Below are 21,562 nucleotides of genomic sequence, written 5' to 3'. Positions count from 1 at the left end.
TGGGAATGTAATCTAACAACATGATCCACTTCAATACACAATCTCTGAGATGATGATACCAGATATCAATATGCTTGTAACGATCACAAAAAACTGGATTTTTAGAGTTTGATACAACTCTAATTATCACGATAAATCATTGTCGAATCCACCTGCTGACCAAACAAACCAACCAAGATCTTCCTCATCTAGAAAGCCTCATATGCTGCCTGACTTTCATCCATGTACTTTGCCTCTACCGAACTGAGTGCAACCGATCTCTGTTTCTTGTTGTACCAAGAAACTATCGCTGACCCAATACTAAAGATCCCTCCTGATGTGCTCTTCTTGTCGGATGGACTCCCTACCCAATCTGCATCGGTGAAGCCTTGAAGCTTCACTCCCTCTGTCTGTCTGTACCATAACCCAAACTGAGTAGTGCCTCTGAGGTATCTCAATACATGCTTTGTCACCTTCTAATACAGCTTGGTAGGTCTAACCATTGCTTGACTAAGCTGGTTAATTGCATAGCACATATTCGGTCGTCTGTTCACCAAGTACATGAGTGAACCCACAAGCTGCCTGTAAACAGTAGCTTCCACTACTTCCCCCGAAGTAGCATCATCCTTCCTCTAGTCACCATCTAGAGGAGTCTCCATGGGTTTACTACTTTCCATGCGGAATCTCTTGAGTATCTCGTTAAAATACTTTTCCTGAGATACAAACAACTCCCCATATCCCTGCCATACCTCCATGCTAAGAAAGTAATGCATGAGCCCCATGTCCTTCATCTCAAACTCTCTTGCAAGGTCCTCCTTGCAAGATTTGATGAGCTTCTCATCACATGTTAGTATGAGATCATCTACATAAAGTACAATGAAAATCATCTTATCGTCCACCACTATGTGATACAGGTTCAAATCTGCTTCACTCTTCATGAAGCCCAACCCAGTGAAGTAGCTATCTATCCTGGTGTACCAAGCACGGGGTGCTTGCTTCAGCCCATACAATGCTCTCTTGAGTCGGCACACATGCGACTCACGGTCTGAGGTTTCAAAACCTTCGGGCTATTCTATGTACACCTCTTCCTCAATCATGCCATTGAGGAAGGTAGTCTTCACATCCATCTGATGGATCTTCCAACCCATCTGTGCTGATAGTGCCAAAATAGATTTGATTGACGAGTACCTTGCAACAAGAGCAAAGGTCTCATCATAGTCAATCCCCTCTACTTGTGAAAAGCCACGAGCCACAAATATGGCCTTATGCTTCTCCACACTACCATCTGTAGCTTGATTTACCTTGTAAAGCCAACAGGAGCTCAAAACTGACTTGTCCTCCGGTCTCAGGACCACATCCCAAACATTGTTTCGAACTATGGAGTCATACTCCTCCACCATCGCATCAACCCAAACCGGCTGCTGCACTACTTCTTGAAAGGAAGATGGCTCTGTCAAAACACATGCACCCATAAGTGCCATGTATCTAGTGTACCTCTCTGGTGACCTACTCTATCTACGATGAGAAGAGGGTGATCCCACATTCTCCCGTGCATCATTAAATATGCATCTTGAGATCTTTCTCCTCCAGTTCACTGAATAACTCTTTATCGCCAGTCATGTGGAAAGAAGCTCCACTGTCTAACTACCAGACACTTCCCATCATTGAAAACACCATGCATGCAATGAGGGAAAAGTCCAATTCGAATTGTGATTCTAGGGCCTCACCCGCCGCTCCTCCTGAGGACTTCTCCTTGGACTTCTTCAATGGGCAATTTGTAGCAAAGTGACCCATCTTGTGACAATAAAAGCATTTAACTTTATTCATGTCCTTCTTCTTACCTCCATGATAAGAATCTGATTTGGAATGGGAAATTTTACCTTTCCCCTTCCTTGCATTAATCACTAAGGCACAATTCTCTTCATCATCAGTCTTTGATGAAGAGCCATCCCTGGTGTTCCTCCTGATCTCATCCTTCATCAAATATGACCATAGTCGTTCCCAATCTGACAGCTTCTCTCGACCATTAAGAGAGTTCTGATAACTATGCCAACTCTTTGGAGTCTAAGAAGAGCAAGGCTCACCATATCCTCCTTGACAACCATGATTCCAACACTTGCAAGTTCATCTTGACATTGAGTGAACTTTGTCAAGTACTTTGGAATCGTCTCACCTTTCTCCATCTTGATTTTACGAAGTTTATCCTTTAGTGCCAAATTCCTTTGATCACTACTATTCTGATACAAGTCCGCCAATGTTTTCCACATAGCATGCGGGGTTTCCTTTCCATGGAGACTTGAGACGATATGATCTTGAACTCCCTCAAGGATTATCCGCCTTACCTTCGCCACACACTTCTTCCACTCGGCCAAGTTCTGTGCATTAGTAGTTGTTGACTTAGGAATTGCTTGTTCAACAAATTCCTTCAAGCCATTGTCCTCTAGCACAACCTCCATCCTGTCCCTCCGGGCTATGAAATTCAAGCTGCCTTCCATGGAATACTCAAGCCTCAACCCATGGAACACCATCTGCCGATCCTGAAGTATGTATTGCAAATTCGACTTTCACCTATAACCCGTAAACTCCAAACTTCAAATTCTCCTCTAGAGAGCTTATTTTAAATCAACGATATCTCCCTCATCCGAACTCTGATTCGCTGATTTTTTTTTATTTTTTAATTTTTAATTTTTATTTTATTTTATTTTATTTTTTATTTTTTATTTTTTTATTTTTTATTTTTTATTTTTTTATTTTTTTATTTTTTATTTTTTAATTTGGGTATATTTTCCCAAGGAATCTAGATCTACAATTTGTTTCTGAAAATTTTGCACATAAATTTTCAGATCTTCTCTGCAAACTCTCGGCCCAAAAAACAATCTTGCTCTAATACCATGTAGAAAATCCTGTAGATTCACAAGCTAATGCAATTTGCTAAAGCAAGAGACAAGAATATACTTCTACTCTTTACAGCAGAAGCCCATAAACATCGAGCGAATAATAATCAATAGAGGAAGAGAATCAGAGGCACATAACACAATAAATATCCGGGGAAAGCCACAACTCAAAACCCCACTATCTATTTTGTATTAATCCAGAAAATCAAGATGAAATTACAATACTTGTTCTCTCTAGAACAATCCCAACACTCATAAAATTCAATCTTGAACTCATAACCAAGCTCAATGCCAAAGCTTAGCCAATTCACAAGCTCTCCAAGTCTCTATTCCAATGTCTAATTCCTATGGAGGATAACTTGTATTTAAAGGGAAATAAAGCCTCTAAAAACTGCGCAATCCCTTAAGGATCAGTTCCTGATTGCATGCACTATCAGTGAAACTCAGAAAAATCTAAAACAAATAGTACATTGTCCTTGCACTCTAGTCTCAACTGGGTCTTTCTCAGAATCAACATGCATGAGTTTCCGATGAGTAAATATTTAGTTAACTAGAGTAGCACTGGCGGAGTTCATTAGTGACACCATAGACTATTAACTCACTATTAGTTCTCTTAATCAGTTTGCGAAATAATTTAAATGAACTAACTCATGAAACTGAGTCTTCTATTTTACAACTCACAATTAACTCATACTAGACTCCTACAAAGTAGGGAGAACATACACATGACGATAAAAAGACTTCTAACTCGAATTTCCTAAGTTAAGTAAGTTTAATAAACTTAATTTAACGATTTTAAGTTTCTATGAGAATAGAATTCGAATTTAATTTCTAGTTTAATTCAAGGACAAGTTAAACTGGACTCTCTTATTTCCATTTCTCAATAGAATGGATTCCCCATAATTCAGTTGAAATTTGATGGACCCAAAGATTTTCACGGGATGAGTGGAGTTGTCTCCAAGAATGATCTTCAGCTTAGTCTTCCTCTCTACCAGTTGAGAGAGGACTTCCTTGTATCCAAAGAAATTATGAGTGGCCCCACTATCAACCAACTAACTATCCCACGAATCCGGTGGAGAAGAACTAGTAAGAGTAGAAATAAGAATGTATTCATATTTATTTACATCATTACTTTCATACCTGGGAGCCCTCGACTTCTTTTGAGGAGGATGATCTTCTTCACGGTCGCTTGAGGAGTCTCTTCTTCTTCTTTTATATATCACGATTATTTCTTTGATTTTGTTTTCTTCTTTTGTTATTGTAGTTGCCTCTAGTGTTGTAATGTGGTCTTTTTCTCCTCTCGGGACAATCATGAGCATAATGACCTGTATTGTGGCAATTGAAGCATTCAATATGAGATAATGATTTGTCATTCCTTCCTTTTTAATTTTGAGAAGGGGTCTTTATTGATGGACCTCCTTTTTCCCTCTTCCTTTTTTCATGAGTCGTATATGCAGCAAGCTCTCCCTCTTCATGTTTTTGAATCCTTCCTCTTGCTATCATCCTCGATTCTTCTTGAGTGAGCTTCCCTTCTTAAGTGAGATTCCCAACAATTTCATCAAATGAGGGAAGGGAATTGTTGTTTCTAATTGTAGTAATGAAGGTTTCCCAAATAGGAGGGAGTCCTCTAAGAATCACAATTACTAGCTCCCTGTGAGGCATATTTTCTCCAACTCTCTGCAATTGATCTCTAAGGCGAGAGATCCTCATAATGTAGGATTGAACAACTTCTTTATTGTTCATCTTAGTTTCATTGAGTTTATCTTTCAAGGTGATGATCTCATTCAAGTTGTTGATTTCATACATGTCGACTATCTTGTCATACATATCTTTAGACTTGCTTAAATTCTCAACATATGCAAGTATATGATCTTGTAAGCAATCAACTATAATTTTCTTTGCTTTGGACTCACCTTTCTTGTACCTATTCTTGAGGGAAGAAGAAACATTTTCTAAAGGCTTGAGCATCCTTCCTTGGATGTATATCATCACATCATTGTTGTCAGCTATGATCTCCAATCTGACTTTCCATGTAGCGAAGTTTGATGCATCACCCAACTTTTCATGCTCCTTGAAAGTAGAGGATGACATCTTGACCTTGACTAGGAAATCTACTTTCTGAAAGTGAAGGCTTTAATGCTTGTCTTCTTTTGGGTTTATCCTTCACCTTAGTTCTGATACCATGTTAAATTTTTTGATTGTTCTATGTTGTATCAGTTACTTTAGCCCAGTTTACTTTTTCATTAACAATGCATCCTATTATTAGCATTATAATGAATCGTAACTGAAGAAACAACAATTTATGTAGTGGCAAAGAAGACAACAACACCACTGTAATAGACAACAGATTTGTCCAAGACCAGGGAAAAACCCCATAAGGGGGAACCCTTTCAAATCTTCTTCTTTAATAGATCGTCATAAAAAGTTTTTAGCAGAGAGTATAATGATCCCAATACATATGTTTGCAACATTTACTAATAAATTAGATCTACATATCTATATAACAACAAAGATAAACCTAGATCTACCAGATCATTGAAGCGAACAAAATCCAACTAATAAACTCAATATCAAAACCTTGGACGCTCTCAACAAAACTATCTGTGTGCATCCAAAACTCTCTGGATGCTCTCTCTACCACACTATGAGGGTGTTTGTAGTTGCTAGGAAGCTATGAGGAAGAACCTGTGAGTGTATCTGAGGTCAAATCCACCATATCTTCTAAAAAACCCAAGGACGCTCTCTTCCAGTTGCAATGCGTGTGTCTAGGACGACCTGGACGCTCTCAGGACTACTTTGTGCGAGCATCCGGGGATTGACACCTTCAGATATACCTATGAACCCTTGGACACTCCCTTAAGCCTCTGTGTCAGCGTTTAGGACTCTTTGGACGCTCTCATAAGCTTGTGTACCAACATTCAAGGACTAAAATTCCTAGTTCTGTGCTAGCATCCGGGGATCAGAAAACTCTAAGTCAGAGCGAACCTCACGCCTGTGATTTTGGACCCTTGTGCAAACTCCTTCCGTCGAACCTATGCGAACCAAGACAAAAGAGAAGAAAATAAGATGGTTTGATCATTGTGATGAAATGAGCTTGAGGTCACTTCTATTTATAGGCTTTCCTGAGGGTTTACTTGGGGTTAAGGTCGACCTAAGTAGTTACCCATGTGGTTAGGTCTGACCCACTCCATAATGCATGTATGAATAAAATAATTCAAAACTTAACTTCCTCTTGACCAAATTGGTGATCTTTAGGTAAATTTTGGTCCTGTCAAAAAGAGGAATTAAATGCAAGCATCATCTTGGTCATCTGATCTGTCCATTGTGGAATTTGACCCTAGTTGCAAAAATTAACAATCTTCAAACTACATGGCATGGTTACTTCTATTGTGTTTGATCACAATCCCACCTTCACCAACAAATTTTGGTAGGAACTGTTCAAGCTACATGGCACACAAATCCAAATGAGTATAGCATATCACTCGAAAAACAGATGGTCAAATCGAAGCGGTAAACAAATGTTTGGAGACCTACCTGTGGTGCGTTGCTTCAGACAGACAACATCAATGGGTGCAATGTTTACCTTTAGTATAATGGTGGTATCCATTTATCATGAAATAACCAAGATGACACTGTATGAGGTGTCGTATGGGAAAATCGCACCTTCACCAACTTCTTATCTTCTAGGATCTCCCAAAGTTTAGATAATTGATAAGCCACTTTAGAACCGAGCCGTCACTCTCACTCTTCGAAAGGATAATCTCCATCAAGAGCAAAACCAGATGAAGCAAAAATTGACTAACATTGCTTAGAAATGTCTTTTCAAGTGGGTGACCAAGTTTTTCTTCGACTCTAACGTCATAAGTGGACGTCTCTCAAAGAAAGGGGCTTCCAAAAATTATCTCCAAAATTTTATGGGCTTTATCAGGTGATTCAACATATTGGCTCTGTCGCCTACAAACTGGCCCTGTTTGCCACTTCAAAATCCACCTTGGCTTCCATGTCTCTTGCTCCGTGGGGCACAATTGCAAGGTCCAACCCATATTGCCTGTATTAGACGAGTAAGGTTCTATTTGGCTCCAACTAGAATAGGTACTGGACTCACAGGAATGACATCTTCATAGTCGCACTATTAAGGAAGAAAACATCTAGTGGAAAGGAACCTTACCAAAATATGCAACACGGGAACCAACAACTATTCTCTATAAAATTCTATAGCTCCAACCTTGAGGACAAGGCTGCTTATGAGGGGGGAGGTCATGTTAGGGTTCGACCCTAACCCCTTTATTAATGTAATAAGTCCAAAGGGCCCTGTAAGAGTCATGATTAGTTAGTTTAATAAATAAAACCTGTAAGTATTATAAGTGGTTGAACCACATTATAAAAAAGAGACCATAATTATTTATAACATGTCATAGCTAATAAACAAAGTGGTTAACCCGCATTATGTAAGGGACCACGAGTAGTTAGGGTTTTGGGTATCATGAAAGTATATATTGTTGAAGATAGTAAGAGAAATCTTGTGTTGTGTCATGTAATTGAGCTCTGCTCTACTAAAGGTTGCCCCCTCAAAGAGGCAAGTGAACACTATTGTTGTAGATCTTTGTTATATGGAAAATTCACTTATGCGGACAAAAATGAATTCCCTAGATCCAATGGTCTGATCTAGAACAACAGAGAGAAAAAAGATATATTTTTTCCTTAGAGATATTAGAATATGAAAAAGAGTCCTACTTGGAATCTGTAGTAAGTCCTCCTCTTCTCCTTGCTTGTAAGGTTCAAATCTAGCTCCTACACTATAAATGGAACCTACAACAATGACTAAAACAAGCAAAGGAACTACAATATCCACACAGCGTAATCCAATATCTCTAATCAATGAGTTAGAATGGAATTGAAATACATAAGCATCAACATGACACAAGTATAAGAAAACATAGTGCTTTTTGTATTAATAAATACAGGAGAGAGTTACAACCATATATAGAAGTTGAATTTGTAGATGTCTCCCCAATTGTATTCTCCTTCCTTGCCACAAAGAAAACCTTCACACTCAAACCTAAGGCATAAATGGATGATGATTCCTTAAGCTCAAAGTAGCAGCATGAGGGAAGTAATAATCTCCAAATTCCAACCTAGAATCTATGGGAGGTAATAAACTTATAGGGTGAAAGTGGTAGTTTAGGATTTACCAATCTAGGCTTTTGATCCACATATGAGGGAAGATAAACCCTAGGGATAAGAGATAATACCATTAGAGTAGGATTAGATAGGAATTCGAGATCTCTATCCATGGTAAATGGTTAAAACCACTTTAGAAGCTTCTAGAAGGAGAAGATTCGAAAATATTTTTTAATTTTCCCAAAATTCTAGAATCATCGCATGTGTAGAGTACATTGAACATGTGATTGTCAATGCAGATGTTGAGCTATGCAACTTGTAACCATTACAGGTGGAAATACATGCAGGTTGCGTTGGGGCAAAAAAAATGGTTTTTGAGTATATAGACCCAAAACCTCAGAATTTTTGGGGAAGTGATGCTTAGGGCTTTGCAAAGGGATAATGACAAAGTGTTCAAGGATGTTGATTGATCCAGTTTTTAGGCCTTTTGAGCGGATATGACAAAATGACCTGTAGCATATTGCCCCCTAAAGTACAAAGTTAGAAGCAGTGGTCGAGGACTTAAGTTCTTTAATTCGTGACAAGTCCAGATCAAGAACAAATTGGTCGAGATCATCATTTGTTACAATATATATTATCATTATGATATCATTGTTGAGGGAGGCATACCCATGCTCAACATATAAGCCAATATTACATGTACAAATATCAATAAGTCTCATCTAGTGATGATAGAGTGTGGACCCATGCTTGGATGTTTATCTGAATGATCATAGCCATCATAATTTGTAATCTTGTATGAAACTAAAAGCGCAACCCAAATGGATGGAACTAGATCCAGCGTCTTCTACCTTGTCATTTGATAGTACGAGTCTAACCATGCGAATAAATGAGCTGGAGTCGACCATGGTAGACACCATTTGATTATCGTCCAATGATGTAAGTCGTTGACAAATGCGAGAGAAACCACTGATAATGATAATGAATCTCAAGGTACCATAGTAAAATCTATGTGGTGTGAATGAATGATTTGAATTCGAATACCACACATGATCTTCTGGTCGAAGTCCAATGATGAGGACCCATTGCTGAGAGCGAGGAAACTTGCCATTGATGTACGAAAGCTCCAAGGTACCAAAGGGGGTTTCTAAGTTAACTTCCTGGATAATGAGCTGATGTCAACAGTAAGTGACCCATAGTAGGAGTGCCTTGTTGTATCCTTCATCAATGACATGAAACAAGTATCAATATTTGAGACAAAATAATGTTGATGTAGATATGGTTAAGGAACGATAGACATGAATGAAGGCTTAAGGGTATTGTAGTAGGTACCATCTAAAGGAATTCTCTTGAACATATCGATGACACTTTATGGAGTTGGAAACATTGACCCAAAATCGATTATGAAGGTTTTTAATATGGTGTGATTAACCAAAGAGGCAAGCATATTTCCCAACCCAACAGTCATGGAGATGAAGTGAAAGAGTGTCATGTTCAAGAGAAACTTGCTTCCATTAATAGGTTAAGTACCCCGTTTTCCCAATTTCCCCAACCATTTATGGTCAATACCTCTTTATTTTTGACAATCTTGAGGAGGATAACATATGCTTGATCTATAAGTTCACCCTTCAGATGAATCCTTCTGAGTATATTTAATGAACCTTGAGAAGGAGTGGTTCGGTCCCATCATGTTTGATGAGTCCAATGTTGTTTGATGATTTTATGAGTCCAATGAAGGTGTAACTTGACTTCTTTTTCATGTTTAGAGAGTTTGAAAAAGAGGCAAAAAAGAAAACTCCAAATGTTCTTTTTCATAAATTTAGTCTCTTGAGTCCAAAAAGGCATAAAACGATACTCAGGAGAACCTTTTAATCATGTTGAACTAAAGTATTCCTTTTTCGTAAATAGTTTATCCCACGTTTATCCCATCCCAGAAAACGGTTAAAGTTATATTGGGTAGATGCCTCTTCATTTACTTTAACGAGTTTGAAAATACAAGTGTTTGACAATCTTTTCATGTTTTGGGAGTCTGAAAAGAGCTGAAAGAGGACTCCAAGGGGTTCCTTTTTCGTAAGTTTACAGAGCCCAAAAAAGTGATAAAAGTGTGCTCTTTCATCAAAATGACTTGTATTGAACTTAAAATTTACATCAGATCCTTCAATTAGCCTTTAACCTGCTCAGAACATCACAAAAAATTAAAAATATATGCCATATGGTAAAATTAGGTCAAAAATATTAAAAATATATTAAAATAATAATTAAATTGACCATAAATAGGAAAAAGTAAAAAACATTTTTTACCATTTTCATTTTACCTCTTGTGAGTGAGCTTTGAGTGCATTTTACCCTCAAACTTTAGTAGGTGATTGCAGCCAATCTGGTGGACCATTTCTAGCGATGTTAGCTCCAGGTAGGAGATCTGTCCTTTCTCTCTCTTTTCACGGTTTCCATTTTTCATTTCATGCAATTTTTTGAGATTTCTCATCATTTTAGGGTCTACATTTTCACCCTAGGCTCATCACACCCTCTCTGTATCGAAAGGTGGGTTGGGTATGCCTGATTCACACTAGGAAGAGCGGTCCAACACCTCTGTCAAGAAGGTAAAGTGCATTGGGGCGCTTTGTCCACTAAAGGGTAGGTGTGATGGGCACAATTGAAGAAAAAAATTAATTTTTTGATCTAGATTTCTCTCATTTTTTTTGCACAAGACTAATTCTAAGTGTTTTCCTTGTGATTTTATAGATATTCACCATAACAAAATGGTTCTAAGCTAGAGAGAAAGAGAACATGAGTCCTAATATTTGGATGTTTCCAATGACCCGACAACAATACAAGCCTTAAGGAATTGTGGACTCCTTAAGTTCTTCTGGATTCCAGGCATGAGAGATCAACTAGATTTACTGGAATATCTATTCATGAGATGGGATATTCAAGGAAAACTCTTCAGGGTTAAGGCAGATACTGTCACGATAGAGGTGGAAAATATCTATTTTCTAACAGGGTTGTCTCGAAGAGGAGCTAATATCTCATTATCTGGTATGAGAAGGAGTGGTGAGATTGTCAAGGACTAAATAGTTGTACATTGTAGGCCCCGTTCTCAACCAACAAAGGATGGGAAGATAGAGATTAAGGATGTGATCCAACTTCCTCTCAAGACGATCCTTAAGTTATCTAGATTTTAGGCATGAGTGATCAACTAGATTTACCGGAATATCTAGTCAAGGAATGGGATATTCATGGACAATGCTTCAAGATAAAAGCACATACTATCAAGATAGAGGTGGAATATATATATTTTATGATAGGGTTGTCTCGGATAGGATCTCCTATCTCATTATCTGGTATGAGAAGCGATGGTGAGACTGTCAAGGAATACATAGATGTACATTGTAGGCTCCATTCTCAACCAATAAAGGATGGGAAGATAGAGATTAAGGATGTGATTCAACTGCCTCTTAGGACGATCCTTAAGTTCTTCTAGATTCTAGGCATGAGAGTTCAACTAGATTTACTGAAATATCTGGCCAGGGCATGGGATATTCAGGGATAATGCTTTAGGATCAGAGCACCTACTGTCACAATAAAGGTGGAAGATATTTATTTTCTGACAGGGTTGTCTAAAATTCAATATGCATTGGAATGCACAAAACCTACTGTGTTTAACTGGAGTGAAGGGGTGTTGGAAAGTTTGATGGAACAACTCAATAGAACAAAGGATGGGCGACTGAATAACTATGGATATGGTTCTACTATGATATCATTCGCTCTAGAGAGGATACCACTACTTCGTCTTGAGCACATTTTGCTCGAGCTGCCAGGTCCTAGGTTTCCATGGATGAGGCAATGGGTAGATCTCATGTCTCGTCATGTGGGTGCATCTGCGATGATTTTCACTCCCACTTTCTTCTGATGGCTGCATGTGCAACTCATTATGATCGAGGACTATCCATATGTCGAATATGATTTCCGAGGAGATCCAGAGATCGTTTTACCTGAAGGCAAGTAATGGGGTGATATATGTAAAACAATGTCATTTTGAATGTTTTTTTATTTTTTGGATTTTACAATATATATATATATATATATATATATATATATATATATATATTTTATTAATGTATAAGAGACTGACTATCGACTTCACATGTAGATATGGACCAATACAACCAGTTGGCTCATCGTATCTTCAATGATGGGGAGAGCCACAACTTGCACCTATCAGAGTTGTTGTAGGGGCAGAGGAGGAGATGCATGATCTCAACATAGCTGAGACTCTTGCTGAGTTTGAGCGCCATGTTGAGGGATTGACCCATAATGTGCCAGAGACTAGGTTCAGTGAGATCCCTATGCGTTTGCAACGATACACTATTGGAGTGCCTGAGCGCATCAGTGGACTGTTGTGCAAAGTTGCCCGTGCGATTGTTTGTTATTGCGATCACCACCAGGACTAGTCTACTAAGAGGCCTTAAAGCGATATTTTGTCTACATGTATTTTGATATTATAGGTCATGTGGTTGTATGTGCCTTGTACACATTTTTTTGTAAAGGAACTTGTTTCCTATTTGCTCTATTTTCTTGTTCAATGTGTGATGTTGATTGAAATATTTACATGCGTTGCAAATTTGTATCTAAAACATAATTGGCTAATGCATCAGTTAATGTGTTTAGACTTCTAGGAATATGTTGATATTGAATGTAATCAAAATGTTGTTCTAGAAGGCGAACCCTTAAAAACATGCATAACATAGTTGGACTTATTACTAAATAGACGTTGTTCAGATGTAGTACCACGAGTTGTGAATCAATTCTGACCATCAAATGGTGAATGCCATGTGAAATAACATAAGGAAATAATTCAATCATTGCACTATACTCCACAATATTATTAGTTTAGTGATCGATACAAATACCTTGTAAACTTACTAACTCGCCATTTGGAGCATAAATAGCCCACGCTGCAGAGGAAGGATTTCGAGTACTACAGTTAGCGCCATCAACATAACCGACATATGACTGAGGGAACGCCGACATATACAAATCAATTGTAATCCAAGATTAATAGAGATGGTAGGAAACTTCGAAGGAAACACACTGCAAACACACTAACACACATATACGGTATGTACATAGTGACTATGCAAAGGTAATCTAGGCATAGTATTCTTTAAGGTACAACCCATTTCCGGGCTGCACCAAAGGGATTCCAACAAAATCAATGAGCTGATAAGCCCCTTTCGCAAGTACAAGTTTGACAATATATGAGCTTAGCCACCTTGGTTCGAGCTTCCCAAACCCTAACTTATCAACTTCTTAATCATACAAAAGGACTAGGTCACCTTCCGAGAAGGCACGAGGTTTAATAATCTTGTCTATTGTGCTTTGATGCATTTCTTGTAGGCCTCACTAGCCATTTCGATATCACGTCGGGTTTCATCTAAGCCTGCTAGATGAAAAAAATGCTCTTCTTCTATGGAAGTTGTGGGAAGAAGCTCGATGGAAAGCTTCAAAGAAGAAATCTCACATTCGATGGGAAGGAGTGCTTTTAGACCATACACCAACTGAAAGGGTGTAAATCTAGTTACAGTTTGGATAGATGTTCGGTATGCCAACAAAGTTGAAAAAAGAAGAAGGTGCCAATTCATTTTATTAATCCTTATCATGCGTTGCAACATCATTTTAAAAACCTTGTTAATGGCTTCTACTTGCCCATTGGCCAGTGGGTAATATGGAGTTGAGTTATCATATTGAAGGCACAACTTGGTAGTAAGTTCAGACATCATGTGATTTCAAAAATGTTTACCATGGTCTGTAACGATAGCTTGCGGCACACCAAATCTAGCAATGACGTGATTGAAAAGAAATAATGCAGTTGTTTCATCGGTGTTGTTGTATGTAGGCATCACTTCAACCCATTTGGTAAAATAATCTACAACCACAATAATGTAGCCATTCCCCCTAGATGAATGAGGGTTACATGTCATGAAGTTAATGCCCCATTTCGCAAAGGGACCAACAATGATAATATGATGCATAGGAGCATGAGATTTACGATCATAGATCTGGTAAGCGTGACACTTTTGGATTGCAAGATGCAATCTCAAAACATGGTTGGCCAAAAGTAACTGACTCGCAAAATATTTTGGGCGGTGGCATAGCCAGACATATGTCTGTCGCATGCTCCAACATGATATTCGTTCAAAGCTTTCTGATGAGGCTCATCAATGGGTAAATTATATGGACCTTAATGCCACTCTCCATGTTATTAAAATAAACTTTTCTCACAATTCTTTGAATGTTTTGTTATATTTTTCTTAATGAGAAGGGTAAAGATGAGATGTCATGTCTTGTGGTCTAATGTGCATTGATTGCATGCTTTGGAGCAAATTTTGGCTAATTAAAGTGCAGGAACTCGAAGTAGACAAGCAAGATGGATTTTAGGATATTGGATCTCCCTCCTTAACTCCTCACTCACTTGAAGATTCCTCCATCAGATCTCATCAGCTCGAAGTTAAAAGCAATCGGGCCATTAAGATCATTAGTAGAAAGCCAATGATAGTTGAAGACTAGTTTCTCTCGAGTTTGAGAGCCAAGCCTCCCCAAATTTAAGGAATTTGTTGGTAACTTTAGTTGTATAAATAAGAAGGCCTAGAGCCTCATTAGGATTCAACTTTTTTTTTATTGTAGCCAAGAGGCATTTTCGAGCTAAGGCATTGTGAATGAGGAATCTTATGTATTTTTGATATTTTACTGAAAATGAGAAGCATTCCCTTGATCCAGCACTGAGTTGACTTAGAGGGCTGAAGCTCTTAGGGCCCAACCCTAGTAGCAAAGGTTCCTCTTTTTGTTCATTTATGCTTAGATCACATTCATAGTTAGCTACTAAAATGATTTTGGTTTTGTTAATTTATAAGTATTTGGATGATTAATTAGTTTGCTTCCATTTGTGGATAGTTAGATCAGTGGTATCATAGTGACAGAAGACACTCCAGAAAAGCTGGTGATAGTGGATTTCACCTCATCTCCCTTATGGGATCATGACTTGAGGGTTCCCTTCATACAACCCAAAAATAGATTTCTTGCTTTACTGCATAATCTATTGTTTCTTGAGTAGGTCATTGTATTTGAGTTTCTTAGGATGAGTTACAATTGTCATTTTTGATCTCTTAAGTTTTGCATTTGTTTCAAATCACTTCCATTCATGAACTTAGCCACTAGATGGTAATAACTCTGTTTTCTTCCTTTTAATAAATCTTTCCCATGTATAGATGAATTTGTGCATAATGAAGACAATAATGTATGTTGTTGCAGGAGCTCCTAAATTGTAGGGAGACCTCATCTCATTTGCCTCATCCAAGCCTTATCCACCCATGTTGCCAAATTCCACTAAACCCTAAATCTGAATTCTTGTTTTGTAAGCAAAATCGTCATTTCCATTGAGAAAATCCAACCATCTTGAAACATTTGATTAAGCCTTGGATAATTTTCACCTTCTCCTTGCCTCATTCCCCCATTATATACCTTTCCCACACTTCATTCCACCTTCCCTACCACTTCCTAAGCTTTCAGCTTGTTTCCTGTAGTAAAACAGGGCATCCTGTAGTAGAACTAGGACATCCTATAGTAGTACTACAAAAAACCCTGTAGCATCCTGTTTTAAGCCCGAATTTAGCAAAATTGTCATTTAAGCTTGGATTAGGCCTCTACGTAGCTTCCATACCCCAGTCTAAACCTCTTCCTCCATACCTGTCTCCCTTGCTAAAGAACAAGTGAAGATCAACATTTTCATTCATAAAATGAAAACATAAAAAGATCTTTTTCTACAATTTCTAAATTAGCACATGCATGCAACAGTTATAATACTCCTTAGATCAGATCCCATGCTCAGTTAGTTTAGATCATCACTTGTTATAAATAAGGTTAAGCTAGGTTTATTTTGCAAGAAAAATGTGCCAATGAGTAGCTAAAGGATTTCATGTCACTTTACAAGCATCTTCCAATTCAATCTTTCATTCCTTAAAGTAGGAAACATTCCTTTTCTTTCATTAATGGTAATTTTCCCTTCTCCAGTTGGTAGTCAGACTTCTTGTATTCAATAGAAGATTGGTTTGAGAGACCCTAGTGGTCTATCGCCCCAGTTGAACAGTGACAAGAGTAGACCATTACATCTATTTGTGTATACAACACTATCACCTCCAAGTTTGTACGAACCCCGGGTTGATGAAGTAAAGTTGGTAGCCCCAGGAGTTGCATCATTCTTGCTGCAATACTGGTGCTCATCACTTTTTGGTGCCATTTCTAGGGAGGTTTCTGAGTAGATGTGATTTTTGCTTTCTTTCTTTCCTTCCTTATTTCTTTCTCATTCTGCAAATAGTTCCATTCAGTCGACAATTGCAATATGGTTTTGCTTTCTTTCCAATTCTGCAATTAGTTCTATTCAACAAGTAGTTGAAATTTGGTTTTGCTTTCTTTCCATTCTGCAAGAAGTTCTAAAAAAACCCTAAAGGAAAAAACAAACTCCTTTCATGCCTCGTAGGAGTAGAGACAACTTAGGGAAATTTTTACCAAATACCCCCACCACATCAAACAAGCAACCTTCCCTCTTCTTCGGTGGTTGTGAGCTAGAGGACCCATTATGCGAACAACCATAGATTTTTGAAGAGCCTATCAGGGAAGAAGAAGAGACCATTCCACCAACTAATGGGGATGATAAGATGAAAAACATAAGCCCCTCTACTCTTCCTCACTTCCATGGCCTGACCTCGGAAGACCTAGATACTTTTTTGTTTGAGTTTGTTGTCATATGCAAAACTTATGATTACACCTCTAATGATTAGAATTTGAAATTATTCCCATCCACTCTCAAAGATGCAACCTTGCGTTGGTTCTTGGGTTTACCTGGGGACAATATCACCACTTGGGCTCAGATGCAACAAGCCTTAAACAATAATTATAGGGACTACTGCAGGTCCAAATATACCAAAGAGGAAATTTTTATAATGACCTTGGGACATGATGAATCTTTAGAAGATTATGAGGAAAGATTCCAACTCAGCTACAAAAGGGTCAGGTGCACCCTTAATCCTGAATTTCTTAAGCTAGTCCTTCTTAGGGGGATCGGGGAAGATCTCCTAGAAACCATAAACTTGATGTCAGGAGGGGACATCTATTAGTTACCCTATGATGATATCAAGAAAGATTTCAGGAATCATTCTAGGGCAGCTAGAAAGAAGGGTAGGGCTAGTCAAGCTTTGGCAAGTTCGTCCTCCTCCAACACATCCATAAAAAGTGAAATTGGGAACATGTTCGAAGACTTTAAGAGTGAAATGTTGCATACCCTTTCTCTACAAATGGACACCGTGAAGATCAAGAGGAAGAAGGAGGAAGTAGAGAGACCCTTAGCTATCTTTTTCCCTAGATGCACCAGGAGGCACCTTAGGAACGAATGTCCATTAAATATTATAGAAATCTGCTTGGTCTATGAGGAAAACCACTCCAAATACAAGTGACCTTCTCTGCCTGGATTAAAAGTTGTGTATTAGGGAACTGAAGGGGTGACTGAACAACTTTGCTACATCAACCATAGGAGGCCTCAAGTACCTCAACCATACCAGCAAGCCATGTAAGGGGCATCCTATTCATATTACGACCCTAATCAGAATAAATCCATTCCCCGTTGGTGCCCTCCTACTCATCCTTCATGGTCCACATCTTCTCCCTGGTCTTATGCACCTCAATACCACTCCCAACCTGCCAACCAACTGTTGTAACATTATTTGGTTTTAATAAGTTAGTATATTTGTCCAAAAATAAAATAAAATGTTAAGTTAGGATATGGATGAAAAAGAAATGAAATCTCAGTTCAAAATCAAGGCAAAGATTGGATCATTCATTTGCAACACCAGATCAGTTGGTGTTGAGGCAAATACATTGTTAAAGAAAATGAATTTCCAGCCTAGCTTTACCTGGTCTTATGACCCTTTTGGTATTATTTCTGCCTTGAGAGTTGAATTAAAAATGACTCCTTATAATCATACTCCAAGACCAGAAATAGAAAATTTCATGAATCAAGAGCAGTGGGCTGATGGGACACTTCAAGAGGTAGATGAACAGGTGGTATCCACCCCCAATGAACAGACTCTAGTTGCTCAGAGCAAGCAATAAAAAAGGGTGAGAGAGGAGACTTCATCTATTGAGGAGATTATGAAAGGATTCATTCTACAACAGAAGAAGCCAAAGGTTGGCTTGGCAACATCAAAAGAAGAAAATCAACCAGTAATAATTGATCTCAGAGATTCAGAAGTTTCTACATCAGCAGGAGCTAGTGTTTCAACAACTCCTCCTACAACTAGTGTTTCAACAACTCCTCCTACAACTTCACCTTCTAGGGAGCCTCTAGAAATCATTCAGTCCACAGGAACTAGTTCCTCAGATGATCAGAACATCTTTTCAAGGTTCCTTGAGATTAAACAGAAGAATGAGACTTTGAAGTCTAATGTATACAACCAATTTTGGAGACAAACATCAACTTCCTAGCACATACTTATTTATGCTTTTGACAGTGAGAAAGGTAGAATGCAGATGGATTTCTTAAAAGACCAAATCCCATTTCCTAAGTCTCCATCAGATTATAAAAAGATTGTGTTTTCATTTGATACCAGTCAAATCCATCCAATTGACTAGATGGATATGCACAGATAGACTGGTGAGATGTTGTTTTCCACCATGACCACTACAACTATGTCTCTTTCTAAACTTAGGACTGCTCTATCCAATGTTCAATCTCAACTCAAGATAGAAAATATTTCTTCATTAGCTAAAGATAACAAAATAAAGGCACTGGAGGAATTTGTGATTAAAGTAGGATATGATCCCAAAGATGCAGAATTACTCCTCAAAAAGAAAGATGCAGACATTGTTGTGATAAAGAAACAATTGAAGCTGCCTTCTACAGAAGATCCTCTAACAAAAGACATAGCAAAAAATGAACAACAAAAGGAGGACATGCTCAAGCTTATCATTGAGCAAAATATACAGCTTAAGAAAATGGAAGAACAACTTGAAGAGTTACTAAAGGAGAAAGAAGCAACACAACTTGCTATGGTTCCAGTCACAGTAGTCCCAATAACGGTTGTGGGTACAAAACCTAGTTCATCATCAACAACCATTGAGTCTACATCAACAGCAGCTGATCCAACAAGATTATCACAAGAATTGGCCATACAAAAACAAGAAAATGAGAAGTTACTGCAAAAGTTCCAAAGTTTAGAATTGCAGAAAGTCAAGAATGATACTTTGTATGTGCAGGAGATGCAGAAGTCCCACAGATTGGAACTTAAGATCCAAAAGTTGGAAAGTGAGTCCCTAATGGCAGATACTTTGGCCCATGCCAAGGAAAATATTTGGACACACATCAACCAATCTATGACAGATGTATGGCCATCCATACAAATTATTTTTGAACAACAAGAACTCATCACTAGATGTAGAGCAGTAATAGAAGAACAGAAAGCAACTTTGAAGACCAAGCCAGCAGAAGCCACATATATGATAAAGGTGTTAAATTCAAAAAGTAGAGAAGAGTTGGAAGGAATAAATATTTATGACAGAATAACTACCATCTTAGAGATTAAGAAGGTCTTACAAAAGAAGAATTTGATTAACCAGTTAGAAACAAAATGTCAAACCTTGGATATTGTTGTCCAAAGGTTTCATTCAAAGTTTAATATTTTAAATAAAAAAGGACTACGAGGATTGGTAGATCTAAATGATAAGTTGATCAAATTAGAAGATTATTGCAAGAAATTATATACTATTGTAGTGGACAGAGCTAAGTTTGCAGGAATCAAATGACAAATAATAGGGAATGCCTTTCTGGAAGCCTTGGAGTTTGATTTGACCATCAAGCACGAAATTAGACATTTGTTCCTCAGCAAGCCAAATTTCGAGAGGTATACGGAAGTGGATGAAACATTTAGAAAGATGGTGAATTTGGAAATTCCAAGTGAACAAAGATGGGATAAATTGTGTGAAACAATTGAGTAATTTATGATCCTAACAGTATGACAACTCATCAACTTTTTTAGGCTAGATCATCAGTAGATCCCTAAAATATAGAGCCACCTCTTCAGCAGTTTCTCTGTTCCTACAATATTGTCCTATTTTTGTAATTTTGTCCTATTTTGGTATGTTGTTCCAACAGGTCATAGATATTTTTCAAATTTTCGTATAAATAACTCCTTCTTTGAGTTATTAGGGGTTGAACCCTTGAACAATATATCAAGCAGATTTGTACTAAGCTAGAGCATTTTTTGGAATAATAAGGGATTATGGATTTATCTGATATGGTCTTTTTCTGAGTGAGTTCTACTTCAAGTTATTCATTCATTATGTTTTCTTCATATAAATTAAGTCTTTTACAGTTATCCAATTCAAAATTTAACTGAGTTTCAGTCTCATTTTGAATCCTCTGTGAAGTTGTGATTATAAATAAGAGAATAATTTACAGAACTGTTTGTTATTGTAAGTTCCTCTTTAAATATAAATTACATCATATTTCTGTAACAGTTTAATTATATTTTGTTGATTAAGTAAACACTGTTTTCTTAATTTCTTCTTATAATTTGTTAAGTATTCAGTTTGAATATTAAATGAATTATACTTCTTTATGCTCTACTTTTCCACCCCATTAAAATCAAATTAACTATGTGCAGTTAAAGAACAACCTTTTATTTTACTTGGAAATCTATCTGAGTTTAAAGCACTCGTTGATAAATTGTTCACTGGTCATCCAGCCATTCAAAACAACAAAACATTATAGATGCTTTGGCATAGCTAATTGACCTAGAGTTATCTCAAAGGACAACACCAACCATTTCAGCCATATGCTCCTCCACAACCTCAGTGGAATGCACCATCCCAAGGGTGGAGGCCCCCATACAACCAAGCTCCAACTTTTTTGCCTCCACCTCCATCTCAAGCACAGCTCCTACACCTTGCTCCACCTAAACAACCTCAGATGCCTGCCCAACCAAATCCGAACCTGAACAACAGACATGCACAACAGGTCTACAGTGGAGAAACATCCTACCTTTGACTATGTTGTGGAAATTCAAGAAATTAACCTCATGTATAGAAGAGTGCTTTCGGATAATCAACCTCCATCTCCACCTGAGGAGCGTGAAGAGGAAAAGGAGGAAAGTGTCCCTCAAGAAAATCCACCTCCTTTTCCTGAGAGATTAACCCATCTTGTCTAGCACACCCCAGAAGAGACTGAACTTCTGGGCGAGATGAAAAATCCATGTATTAAAATCCCTCTTCTCCAAGCTATAAAAGATGTCCCCGTCTACAATAAGTTAATCAAGGAGAAATGTTTCAAACATCTAGGAAGGAAAAATAAAGACACCCCTACCATTAATGTCATTGGACAACTGTTCAACTTAATGTTGGGGCAAATGATTTGCCCAAAGTATCTAGATCCTGGAAGTCCTGTGGTAGATGTACACATCGATGGCACCATTGTCCCCCATACCTTGATCGATCTTGGGGCTACCATCAATGTGATGACTAAG

This window comes from Pinus tabuliformis, chromosome 5_2 (genome assembly GCF_031772625.1).
Source record: "Pinus tabuliformis cultivar Carrire ecotype Pingquan chromosome 5_2, CPIR1, whole genome shotgun sequence".
NCBI lineage: Eukaryota > Viridiplantae > Streptophyta > Pinopsida > Pinales > Pinaceae > Pinus > Pinus tabuliformis.
The sequence above is the reverse complement of the archived record's forward strand: the minus strand, read 5'-3'. Positions refer to the sequence as shown.